Here is a 13,205-nt window from a genome sequence, read left to right as displayed (position 1 = left end):
TAGAAGATTAGACCTATTAAGAACTAAATCGTTTCATTGTTTCTTTAAACTATCACATAGTTTTTTTTCCTTTATAGATATTTTGCTGTATTAGCAAAAAGGATCGTTCTGCTAGCTGCAAATACAGTCTCTTTATTTGGGCATTAGTGCACAGTAGTTTCCGATTATTTCACTGAAAAGCAAATAGGTCTGAGCCCATCCTAGAGAATGTGGAATAGTCCTATAGATTAATTTTACCACCTGTAAGGACTGACAGGACCATCATTGTCTAGACAAAGTTGAAAACATGGTGCTTAAGAACGCTGTATATTTGAACAAAAATTTATAATTGGAAGAAGGAGGCTAACATGTAACATAGGATAGCAAAAACCCTAAAAGACCTGTCCACAGCTCTGATGGGATTTATGCTAGACCATGATCCTGGCTGAGGCATTTTTGCAACATTGAAAAAGCAAACACGAGTAGTGGAAAATAATTATGAGTCATTCCTTTACTTCAGAGGTGATTAATGTGATATGGTCAAGTTAAATCCTCTGAAGAGGCATCAGCAGTGCTTTTCACTGATGTGTTTTGTAAGCACGAATTTGATCTTATTCCACAAGAGATTTTAATTTCCTGCTAAAAGGTATGGTTCATGATCAAAACGGAGATACACATAAATTCTAGTTGCTGAGCTTGCAAGATTGATGCGTTTTTTCTCAGTGTTACACGATAAGCAAATAATAAGAGCACAGAACATCTTCCGTTTTATGATACAAATAATTCTATATTATCACGAACATACAGAACTGCATTACAGTGTTCTCATGGAATATACTGTGAAGGATCTGATAGCAACATAGCAGATTGACAAATAGGGTGTGCATGTGTTCCAGAGAATGTGTTTGTACTTCCAATTTAAAAACAGAAAATGTTTGCTTACTGCTTTAAATGAAACAAAGAGTGGCACTCAAAAATGTGTATGATTTGATTTTCTTGGGTGAGTTTGTGACACTATTTCCCTGCTAGACTTTGAGTGTCCTGGTATCATAGATTATAAAGCTAGTTCAGTTACACATATACTTCATTTTCATGTAGATATTGCATTGCTACAATTTTAAGTCTTAGCCTTGGCTGGCCATTGTTCTGAAACTTTTCATTCCATGCAAATCAGCTTAATAACTGTGAGGATACAAAATAACTGAACACTGAGAAATCAGCAAGTTCTAGTGCTTCAGGTATCATAACCACCGAGTTGGGATACTCCTTTTGACTGTATATTATCCCCTACACTGTGGCCTTTGATATATTTTAATTTGGGACTTTCCATGTCATGCTGTGTTTGTATGGAGGCAGTGCAGACCGAAGCTCTCCTGAAGAACTCACAGTGAGCATCTCTGGAGGAGACCCTTTAGTCTGCACTATCTGATGGACCTCAGGAAGGGTCTTCCGTAATGTACTGTCTCTTTGCAGTTTGGCTCTGTGTGGCTGAAAGCTCTGTTCTACTGCTTGCGGTACAAGTACTTCTTCAAATATTTTGCAAAGTGCCCTGTGCCCTACTGTGCATTAGGAAGCACATACCGTTCGAGAGACGGAGGGCTTCAGTTTGTACTTGATGAGGATCAAGCCGGTACCCTGGCCTCCAGCACTCCAGTCCAGTCAGGCCTTTGATTCCAGTTTTGTGCGGGCTAAGTTGGCTCATCTCATTTATTGCGTTACTCAGCTTCAGCAAATCATCAATCCATGCAGTCTCTCTTTAGGATGTCAGCTGAGCCCTGACATTCCTCCCAGTGTTACTGAGACTGGTTTTGTGGGTACAGTGGAGGGAGATGCTTTGCAGGGTCTTCCTCAATCCTCGTCTTTTACCTGTCATCAAGATGTCAAATCTCAATTTACTCGTATCCCATTTCCCTGCTCAGAAAGGCTGAGCATTGGCCATAGCAGACTCACTGTCGCTGTGCTCTCAATAGAGCACAGCTACGTTGCTCTACAAAAAATTAGGTAACATTTCACTGTCCTACCACTCAAAGCTTAATAGTGATGTTTGCGTTGGCACACCTACTGTCGCCCACGTGGAGCCTGTTCGTTCCCTTCCTCCCTCCCTCCTTTTTCATCAGTATCTGAGCAGGGTGTAGCCTGAGCTGTGGACACTCAAACATACAGATAGGTCTTTGTATTTTGTCCTTCCCTGGTGGGATGCATCTGTACCAAATTAACCACAGGCAGAAGAATTTAGCTCATTTACAGTCAGCTTGTTCCTAGGAGAATATTAGAAAAGCTCAGAGATCTCAGTGTTTACCTGACATTTAGTGAACTCCTTTTTGGAAACAGTCATTTTGGCATTTGGAAACGGATGACTCATTTAAAGACAAAATTTTTAAGAGCTTTTCAATAGCTTGTTCCCCAGCTGGTCAGCTTTGACTTTATCACTGTTTCCATATTAGCCCACTCTACTTTTCACAGTTAGTCTTTACTTTCTTCCTTTCTTTCCATCCTTTCTCCAGACTTCGCTCTGTAAGATGCCTCTTTCCATCGCTTCTGGAAGGGTTACTTTGGCTTCGAAAGGTCGGTCCTCCCCGCTGTGTGTGGCAGATAGGCTGGTGCTGGTGGAAGGCCCCCCACCCAGGAGCTGGATGTTGAGGTCTGGTTGAGCGGGGAAGGAGGGAGCTGAAGAAGTGGATGGGCACTCGACTCCTTCCAGACCTCCTTCTGTCGCATGAATTGACTGCAGCACTGAGGCCTCTGCTTAAAGACCTGCCTAAAACCTTCTGTTTACCTCGTAGGTAAATTCCTTTTCAGACTCACCATTTCTCAAATCCGTCTCTGACACTTGCCAGTTCTTCATTCCCATAGAGAGCTGCTGACACTTCATTACTCTCACTAGAGGCATATAATTTAGTACATTTTGTGTGCCAGCCCTGAATTTATTGTATCTTTACCTTGTCTTGTTCTACCATTACCTATTTAGGTAGATAGTTCATATTTTTTATCAGAATTATTTTTCAGGAAAACTCTATGTAACAGACTTCTGGGAATAAAAATTCAAGGTGGTCCTGCTCAAAGTTTCAGCACTCCAACTGTCCAGTTCTATGTTGTAAATAAGTACAAACATGCTAGTCAGGATGCCCTGGTTTTTCTTAGGTCCACGTTAATCTCGGCTCTTGGGCAAGGAGTTCTTTGCCTTGTCTGGAGCGTAAAGCGTGAGGGGGTAAATGTGTGCTCTTTTCTTCACCAACTGTTCCTCCTATCTATTGTGTTCAGCCTTCCAGGCTGCATAATTGGAGTTCTTCCTATCTTCATTAGTCTTTGTCATCTTTTGATTTTTTTTTTAACGAACTTTTAGCGTAAATGTTTACACAGCTTCCATTCTTTTAATCTGATTACTAGTAAGAATGTTGTGATTTTTTTCAGGCTCCTGAGTATCATTAGACTGTAGTCATCCCTTTGGTACCTTTCTATTATACTGGAGGTCCATAAAAGAAGGGTGGTTTTAAATGTGCTACCTACTAAAGATAAAGATGTCTCTTAATTCACCTTTTTCAAAGATGCATCTTCAGGTTGTGAAAACTATTGCAAGGATATAAAATGATAGGGAGTTTCTTGTGAAAGAAGGGACAAAAGCTGCCTCAGCTAGAGCTGAGCTAAATCAAATTGCAGTCCCAAAGATCTTTGCCTCTCTTTACAAAAGCCTGAAAAAAATTCAAAGGATGGAGCTGCGTCTTGTATTTGTAGTCTCATAGCTACTGACAGCTCACAGACCTTCTACAAAAATGTTTCTCGTTGATGAAGTTTTAAGATATGCAAGAAGCATCCACCTGGTGGGATGACCAGGTGGGGTAGCTTTTACACATAAAGAAAGTTTAAAAGTGCTCTGGAGCAGATCTAAGTTTTTATCTGTTGTTCAATATTTTCTTTTTGTGTTCACTTTTTTTTTTCAAATTAATAGGTATTTGTAGCCTTGGTCCTTAGAGTCTCTTGCTGGTTTGGAGCTGGGAGTGACATTAGAGATTAGAAGATGGAGAATTTTTGTGTGAGGGGAGCTCCCCATCAGGGAGAATATAATCAAATTATCTAATAGATGTCATGCATGTAAGATGCAAAGACAAGAATTATAGTGTTTGCAGGAGTCTGGCAATCTCTAAAATGGTGGCAGAAAACTAATAAATTGGACAGAGAGCTAAATTATTGCGGGATCTTTTCTACTGACTCTGTTACGATCCATTTTAAAGGCATTACGTCAGTTTAAATAGATGTAGTACTCACTCACATTGCCTGTTGGATGAAGAAAGTGGAATGGTCAGCAGAGGAAAGCAAATGAAAACTTATTTCCTACTTTGAATTCCATCCAGCTCCATCCATGGAGCTACCTTAATGCACTAGAAAATCCTTAAAAGTCAGTATGTGACAGTGTCTAGCAATATAAGCAAAAAAAGAACAAGAGGAACTGTGTCCTGTCTAACAGTAATAAAATCCACATGCAGGGCAAAACTTGTTCTTTGATCCATAACAGTCAGATATGCAAAATACAGCTTCAGTGTTTGCCTCATTAGATAAAATAAATTCTAAATTGAAAGAGAAACAAATTGTTTGTTTGCTGTGTTGCATTTTCTCACTGTGCATAATCTTTTCAAGGGCCATTGACCAAACACATTGGCTTCTGGATACTGGCCTTGGTGTCCGGAAGGAAGAGCTCCATCTTCTCAAGACTTCTTCTTGAAAATGTTGCCTCTCCTTGATTGGCATAAACATATCTAATGTTACTTTAAAAAAATCAAACCTGAGCATTTACATTGCCACAATATAAATCCTAAGATCATGCTGTAGTACGTAAATTCAACTGAGGGGTTACTCTGGGTTTATTAATGCAGAAAAGTCCATTTTTCTAGTGGGTACTGTGTCATTTAAAGCTGATCAAATCCTCATGAGGGGAGCTGGGGTGCTGACAGGCAGGATTTCTTGGGGAAAGGACGCCCAAGGTGTGTTCCATGGGGAATTATGGTGAAATACGGGAACTCAGGCAGGCTCCGGTGGTGGTGTGCGGAGATACCTGGACTAGCTGAGCCACAGAGGTAGCCACATGAGAGCAGTCCTCTACCCAGGCTAATATGTTTTGCTTCTCAGCAGGATTGATTACCCTGGACAGAGCACATTGCAAACACCACTGAGGCTGTTCCCTCAGAAGTAGGTGGGAGCAGCTCCGCATTGCCCTGCAGCAGGCCGTGAAGATGTGGTTTATTAATACTACCTAATAAAATCCTTTGGTGAAAGGAATTTCTGTGCTGTGGTGATACGGAGTTTGTTTAGTCATGCCAGACTGAACAATACTAGCCTTGAAACCAAAATATTATTTTGTCTAAAACAATGATTTAAGGTCAGGCTTAGGACTTTGCAAAAATAATTTATTTTCTTCTCCCTCACCCTGCTGGCTTCATTTTCTAAGGCACATATAAACCCTCTCTAGTGCTTTTTAAAACATCTAAAAATAATTTCCCTTTTATTTTCTTGTAAGATTTGTCACATGTAGAGAATTCAGGTTGCTGTCTGGAGCAGTTTTTATTTGCACTTGATTCTATTTGACTCTTCACTTTATATGGGACTTGCTTTTTCGACTTTTGGGAGAAGACTGCATGCACAATGGCAGAGCAGGGCAGTCCTAATTCTGCAAGGGGCCTGTGAGTACTACTGTGTTGTAAATAATGCTGATAGGTTCCTGTTTTGTGCTGAAACTGCTTTCTTATTGTCAAACTTTGCGAAGGAAAGTAGCAGCAGTAAGGGCTCCGACTTGCTGGGCGCCGTTCATCAGGAAGCTGTCCGACGGAGAAGTGCTGCAGACCTCGCTGTTACGGTGAGGTAACCCATAAATCTCTAGACCTAGCACCACCATCATTTCTGTCCGGGTTGTACCCATAGCAAAGGAAAGCTAAGGTATACGTTGGCCATTAGAGGACTCTTAAGTACACCTGCACTTGTACTTAAAGAAGAAAGCTCAAGATTTCAGGCTTTCGCTGTGTATCCGCATGCTAGATACAAGAGCAGGAAACCATTTAAACCCACATTACTTAGTGACTTAAATGCTGCATAGCTAAAGCCTGTAAGACCAAAGAGAAATCTTTGCTGGAAGTGATCAAAGCCCCCACCAGAAGTTCGCCTCCAGCCTCCTCAGCCGATAGAAGAAGGCCTTCTGCAGGGGGACTCCGAAAGGCGGCGAGCTGTTTTAATAGCTCGCCTTCTCTATAAACCATTACAAGTTAAGTCTGCTCTGCTCAGCAGATGTGGTATTTGGAAGTGAGGACTCCGTGCTGCGATGTCTAGTTCGTCACTGTACATTTAACCGGCACTCTTTACGGGGTGCTCGCTTACGTATTTATGCTCATCTCTAACGGGAGGAATAATGGCACAGTTTCTTCTCACTCTTGTGACTGTTACCTGTGTCTAAACCTACAGGCTATTATGGGGAAAGAAATTAGGAATGCAGATAAAAAAGTGCAGGAGTTCTTCTTAAATGCATTTTGTTCTTCAAACTAATTTTTTTAACCTGGAAAGGGACTGATGTGCATTGCCATTAATTTTCCATCGCTCAGAACTGAAGAGGAACATGGGAGGAGGTTCATCTGTCATCTCCCTCGCACGCCGCAGTGAAAAGATGATGTACGGTTGCCTTGGCCATCAAGGAGAAGGGAAGATTTTTGTGATGTGTAGCTTATGGGCAGCTGACAAGGTTAAAATCGTAGTTTCAAGTCTGCTAGGTTAGATTACAGATCTGATAGTCACTTATTCAAGCTTATTAGCTTTTAATCTAGAGCTTTAGGAGAAAACTTTCTGAAAAAAAATCTTTGCTGAGCATGTCCTTCAGACCTGTTACCCATACTGGCATTTTAACCGAGACACTATCGTGTCTCTTGAGGTAACGGACACTTTAGAGCAATGCAATGAAGGAGTAAATGCATTTTTGTGTCTGTGTTTATTTTGTTGCTGTGTTTGCCTTCTGTCCTGTAAGCAGCCTTTTGACTCGGCCTCAGCAGCACGTCCGTGCAACTACAAAGATCCGCGGGTTGGTTTGTGCTCAGATGCTTTGCTGGAGCCAGGTTACTGCGGACTTGCCTGAGATTATGCTTATTCCACGTATTTCTTTCCAGAACAGATGGTGGAGTAGAGTTTGAATCGCTGAAGTGGTAGTGGGAAAGAATTTATAGTGGGGGAAAAATGGAACTGAAGTAAAACTTCTCACACTTTCCAGCTTTCTGCTGATTCCCAGCTTTTGTTTTTATATGAAGAGTTTAATAGATCCAGCTTTCAGATTTGTCTCCATTATTTGGGTAACTTATAAAGTCAGATGGATAAAATCTGGAATGCTCTGCATTTTTGCTAGCTACTTAATGGATACTCGTAAAGCATTAGGCTTTCACCTCTCTGACTTTAGTTCAAATCTGTTTAATGGGCTGATTCCTTCTTGGTGTATTTTCTGTGAAGTGACGGAACTAAAAGAAGGATTAATTTTCCCACTCTCTAAAATGAGATGACTCTATGAATTTAGCGTGGTGTCTGAGGAAGGCTCATCAAAGCCGCAATAACTGACAAAACTGAGGTCCTGGGTGAGATCTCAGTCTATTTCTAGATCATTACTGTAAATGATTTCTCCAGAGATGTTTTGGATTTACGGCACTGTATTGTCTGCCACTGTGGGATTGGAGACCAGGCTAATAAGGGGACCTGTCAGCTACTGGCACAGAAGAGTCATGAAAGCAGAGAAGTCTGCTCCTGCTCCCAGGAGAAGGGGCAGAATTAAACACTAAATTCTTCTTTGCTGGGCTTGCTTTCTTTTTAACCATGGCTCTTGCTAAATTACGGATCTTGTACTCGATTTTGGATGTCCTAGGAAGATAGAGGAACATGAATTACTGCTCCTTGAACTGTTCTGTGTCTGCAGTTCCCTCACTGATACCAGCGAAAGGCCAAAAATGCGTTGCTGCAGATTAGATGGATGAAAGATTTCCCCAGCCCCCATGGCATAAACTAGTAAATGGGTTTTTTGTTGGTTTTTATTATTTCTGTCATATTGAATTGCTCCTCTTAATGTACTGTGCAGGGAGGCTGCCGAAGGCTGAGCACAGGGCTGTCTTCCCAAGCGCGGGAGGCTGCGAGCTCGGCCCTGCTGCTTTTCGGTGGGCTCCTTTTCCATGTATCGCAGGTGGGCTCTGCAGTTTGGGCTGTGCCACATAGTCTCTGCTTTCTTGCTGTTTTCTTCAGTTTGTGTTTTCGCATCTCTGTGTGCTTTCTTTGCTGTTAAGTGCCAAACCCCGATTCCCGTTGAATATCATCTTACTCCTCCAGGGATCTCATGGAAGCCAATTGGGCTACTCATGGCGTAAGCGTTTGATACAAGGTTATCTGAATTGCATCCCTGGAGAGCTGTTATCTTTCTTCACTTGATCTGTCTTTGCTTCCATCTGTGCTTTAAACTGTGCTTCTGGGTAAGTGGCTTTGGGGTTGTTAATTAGACTTTGGCAAACTGTCGTGTGGGGTAAGCAGCATAAGGAAGGTAAAAAATCGCTCATGGTTTCTGGGGGCTTGTCTGCAGCGCACGAGTGCCGACGGCCGGGCTGCGCTGCGAGAGAAAGGCAAGGAGATTTCGCTTCAGAAACTGCAGACCTCGGGGGCTGGAGCATCAGCTTAGGAAGCGAAGAGAGGCGAGAGCGCAATTTTGCGTGCCTGGCTCCTGTTTTTCTGATGGATGCGCGGCACGGTGAGGCTCACGGGCTCGGTGACCTGGGACGCGCTGGCAGACCCAGCCGCGGGGCTTGAGGAGCCACTCAGCTCTGCTTGTCTCCTGTCACTCTTCTCGGTGATTTTCTGACAGTAAAGCCAAGCCGAGTAGGAACAGCAAACTTATAGGCAGTGTTTACTGTAACTTCAGGAAACACAGTTGTGGTCAGTTTTATTCTGGTGCCATCTGGCACACAAAATGGCATGAAGAAAGAGGAAAAAAAATGTATTTGGGAAAATGTGGAATGGTAGGAGAGAAAAATGTAATAGCGCAAGAAAGGGCAGAATTCAGAGAAGGAAATTGCCATGACTGTAAGAAAAAAAGATGTCCCATTTCATGGCTGTGAGGGCAGAAAGGGAAGATCGTAATGTTAGTTTAACCTGTTGCATCACGCACACGTGATTTTCCACCTCCCAGATCCCCTAGATAGCTCTCCAGCCTATTTTTAGGCGCTTCTAATGATACAGCATCAATTACGAGGCTGTTGTCAGATTGCCCTTACAGTTAAGAAACTTTCCTGCTATGTTATCTAAATGCTTCAGCTTACCACTGTCGTCTAAAATACCCACAGCACGTTAAGCTGTAGGTGTTTGTGGGAGCCTGTAAATGTCTCTGCAAACGTAAGCTCCAACAGCTCTCTCTTGATTCCCTAATTTAGTTAGCAGAAACCCCTGCCTCCTCCTCTAGTCCCTGGTCTCCGACTCCATGCGGTCTCACTAGTTACTAACCTTCAAAAGCTACCGCTCCTCTAGGTGCAGAGGAGCTGCTCTCCAGGCACGGAGACAGAGCATGAAACTGGAAACTTTTTGCAAGAGAGGATGAATGATCTCATATCTTTAATATCTTCGGCCCAAAGGCACCACGGTCCGTGGGGATGTTCCCGTGAGCAGTGGCTCAGGCGCGCGGGCTCAGGCCTTTCGTGGCACTCCCGCCGGCTCGGTCGGGAGACCGGAGGTTTGGCTTTTCCATCAAACCGAAGAATACCTCTGTTTCTGTCTGCGCCTCTCAGAGTGGCAAATCGTCTCTGAAGAATCCTACCTAAGGCACCTAGTTCACAGGATTTTACTCGATATATAAGGCAAGGAGCTAGTCCCACTTGGTATTTTTTAAATCAATATTTCATTAAGCTATGCTTTTATGGCAGTTCAGTGTTCATCTATAATAATTATTGTAGGTCTTTTATCTGTGACTATCAAAGCACTTTGTGAAAGTTGGGAAGCATAAAAACTCCATGTTAAAGACAAAAATAGAGGCATGCAGAGGGATTATGTGCTTCCCCAACTGTCCAGCCAATTAACGGATTAATTCTTAATCCAGTTCCGTATCCACTGCACCACACTGCCAGATTTTATCTCATAAATGTAAAATACTTCACATCTGAAAATGTCTAATCAAATTAATAACATAGTCACTTTGCAGCTGAATTAATACTGTTAATTTTAATTAACTTTGCAAAAATAAAATAAATGCATTTGATTAGGGAGTTTTTCTGAAAATATGTGAGTATTTCACTTCAGCATGGGGGTTTCAGTAAGCGGCATGCTTAACACTCCCTGTCTGGCAGTATGTTTCGTCTTCTTTTTTTTTAATGTTTCACTGTGGTTGCCTGCAGATAGGACTGGGAGAGAAGCAGGTGTCACACAGAAGCATTATTCCTAAGATATTTTATCACTAAAACGTAAAGGAAGGATACAGCTGGAAAGCAATGTTTATACAAACCTGATGTTCCCAGACTTCCCTATATTTTTTGAAGGGGTTAACAGCCTTCTGCTTCCTAGCAGGAAAGCAGCCAAACCAGAGGGACATCACCTACACAAACATATTTTGTGAAGTAATTATTCAACTGACATTATGGAGCTTAAAAACACTCAGACTTTGTGGTCTCTGAAGACTGAATTTATTACGTCTTAAACAAGACAAGATTTCCCTTTGGGAATTTCGTGTCTGTCTGCTTTCCTTATGTATATATGTATACATAGTTTACCTGTTTTGGAATGAGGCAAGGAGAATAGATCAGCTCTGCTTAGCTGATGCTTTTCACACTTTATTTATTTCTTCCGAAGACACACACACACACACACACACAAAATCTCTTGCTATTCCAAACATAACCTGCTTCTCTTTGTGTAGGCAGGCACATGCTTCTCCCCGCAGCCGAGACACGAGGTCCTATTCTTAGCTCCACTTTCATTTACGCTGTGCCTTAAGACAAGATGCACAGGATATAACAGCTCTGTAGTTATGACTGTTTTAAACTACGCAAAATTAGAGCTATCTGTAAAGTCTTGGGCTGTTTTAAGGATACGTGAAAGGATGTTAGAAACCTATTTTAGAAATCCTATCCAAGGAAATATAACCCTGGCAAGCAAGAAAGTAGCATGAAAATTCTTCTGAAATATTCGTATACAGTGACACAGGAGGACATATAACTGGTCTGCTGCTTCATCTTTTGGCACCTAAGATTTAGGAAGTCTCTCGAGCGGAAGGGTCAGCTCCCCAGCTAACACAGCTCACTTTGTTTTGCTGATGTTGACTTGTACAAATTTAAAATCTAGCCCTCAAACTGCTCACCGGATGCTATTTCTCCAGCATTTCTTCGGCATCACCTTTCTGTGTTTTCTTTCAGTTCTGAGCCTTCCCCCTCCCTCCTCTCCCTGCGAGCAGATGAAAGGAGAGCAGAGTAGGTGTTCTCCTGAGGATATGACCTTCATTATCCTAGAGAAAAACGAGCTCGCAGACATCACAGGGAAGTCGACTCTTTGTAGAACAGTCAACTTTCCCAGTGAAAATCCCATCCACGTAGAATTTTATTTTAAATGCCCTTGAGTAACCAGCAATATGTTGAAGAGAAGAAACAATCTGGAAGCAGTTCTCTCCCAAATCCCAAAACTCGGTGTCAGCAGAGCCGATCATGGTTTTGCAGTTTGTTCTTCAACATCCCAAACAGCGACTTATTCTGCATGAGCTCAGTTGGCTACTGGTCGTGGTCAGCAATTGTCCGGGAGAGGTAACAGGTCGCTCCTGGGTCGGTCCGACCAGGATGGGAGGGCACATTGCCAAGCTGGCAGAAAGGACAAGCGTCACTGCAGAGGTGTGACCTGCTCCACCTAATGGCGGAGCAAAAACCCACTCGCTCTGAAAGTTATTGACTGCCTTCCCATGAGAAGGGGGGCAGGGAGATCCAGGGTGGTGTTGCGGGTGCGTGTGCAGGTGTTTCCTCTTCCCGCACTCCCTGCCAAGCCCCCAAGGCCTCGTGGGAGGCTACAAGCAGCGGGGCGCCCGACAGAGGCTTTGAGGGAGCATCTCACTGGGGTGTCGAGCACAGGGCTCGGTCCGGCTGTCTGCTTCCACTTGGTCCTTGGAGGGGGTCCAACGAGGGCGTGAAGCAGAAGCAAGAGGATTATTTATTTCTCCTTCACCTTGCCACCTTTCCAAGTGCGTTGGGGCGTTGTGAGGGGGACCTGGCATGCGATGTGTGGAGCTGGCCCTATCGGTCACAGTGGCCCCAGGGCAGTAGACCTTGACCCAGCGCTGGGAGCAGCAGCCAACTTGGCTTAATCTGCTGGACTGGCTCAGTCCTGGTGCCAGCAGCAGCTATGCTGATTCCAGGTTTGGGGATCTGGAAAGGATTTCTCCCAGGTGATGAAACTAGCAAAAAGCTGTAATGGTTTCTGTGATGGTTTTTAGGTCTTTAAATGACAAGCATCCAAACTCTCGGAGAACCCCAGGCGTGTGAAGAGCTGGAAAGGATCCAATTTGAGCCCCACATAAGTCAGGGGGGCTGATAAGCAAGTCTGTATGCAGTGATGGCACACATCTCCATGAAGATAAAGTCTCTGGCTTCAAATCCCTGCCTGTCCCTGAGGGTGAAAGGAGAGCATGGATTTCATCACCTCCACAAGGTTTTGAGCAATTAGAGCTACTGGCATGTCTTGCAGCTGGTGCTGGAGCAAAACTGCCAGATAGTTGGATGTTTACCTCCTCTGGGTAGCAATGGTAGATAAAGATTTAACTTCATAATTGACCAGGCTGGGGTTTACGTGCTCAGTGGGCTTTGTTCACAATGTTTCTTTGCACAGCACAAAGTTATCATGTGTCATCAACTTGCTCTTTCTTCTGTTATACCTGAAGGGCTGTCTACACCATACACATAGCTTGCACCGAAAAATAGCTCACACGGCTGTCGTGTTTCTGCAGCTGGTGTACCTGCGCAAAACCCAGAGTGTCCACACAGAGTAGATAAAGAAGGCAACTGCAAAGATCTGGCTGCTGTTCCGTGGTGGTTTTAGGTAAGGACCATCTACCGCTTGCTAACCCTCCCCAAGTGGCGCTCAGTCCTTAGTCGTGGCCAGGCTGTCCGCACCGGGCAAACTTTGTTAATCATATGAGCATTTCTTGAGGTCTGTAAGTCAGGTATCACCAGGGCACTGCAAATGTCTCCCCTGTCATGACCCGTCCCCGC

Source organism: Rhea pennata, chromosome Z (assembly GCF_028389875.1).
Source record: "Rhea pennata isolate bPtePen1 chromosome Z, bPtePen1.pri, whole genome shotgun sequence".
NCBI classification, from domain to species: domain Eukaryota; kingdom Metazoa; phylum Chordata; class Aves; order Rheiformes; family Rheidae; genus Rhea; species Rhea pennata.
Note: the sequence above shows the minus strand (reverse complement) of the source record.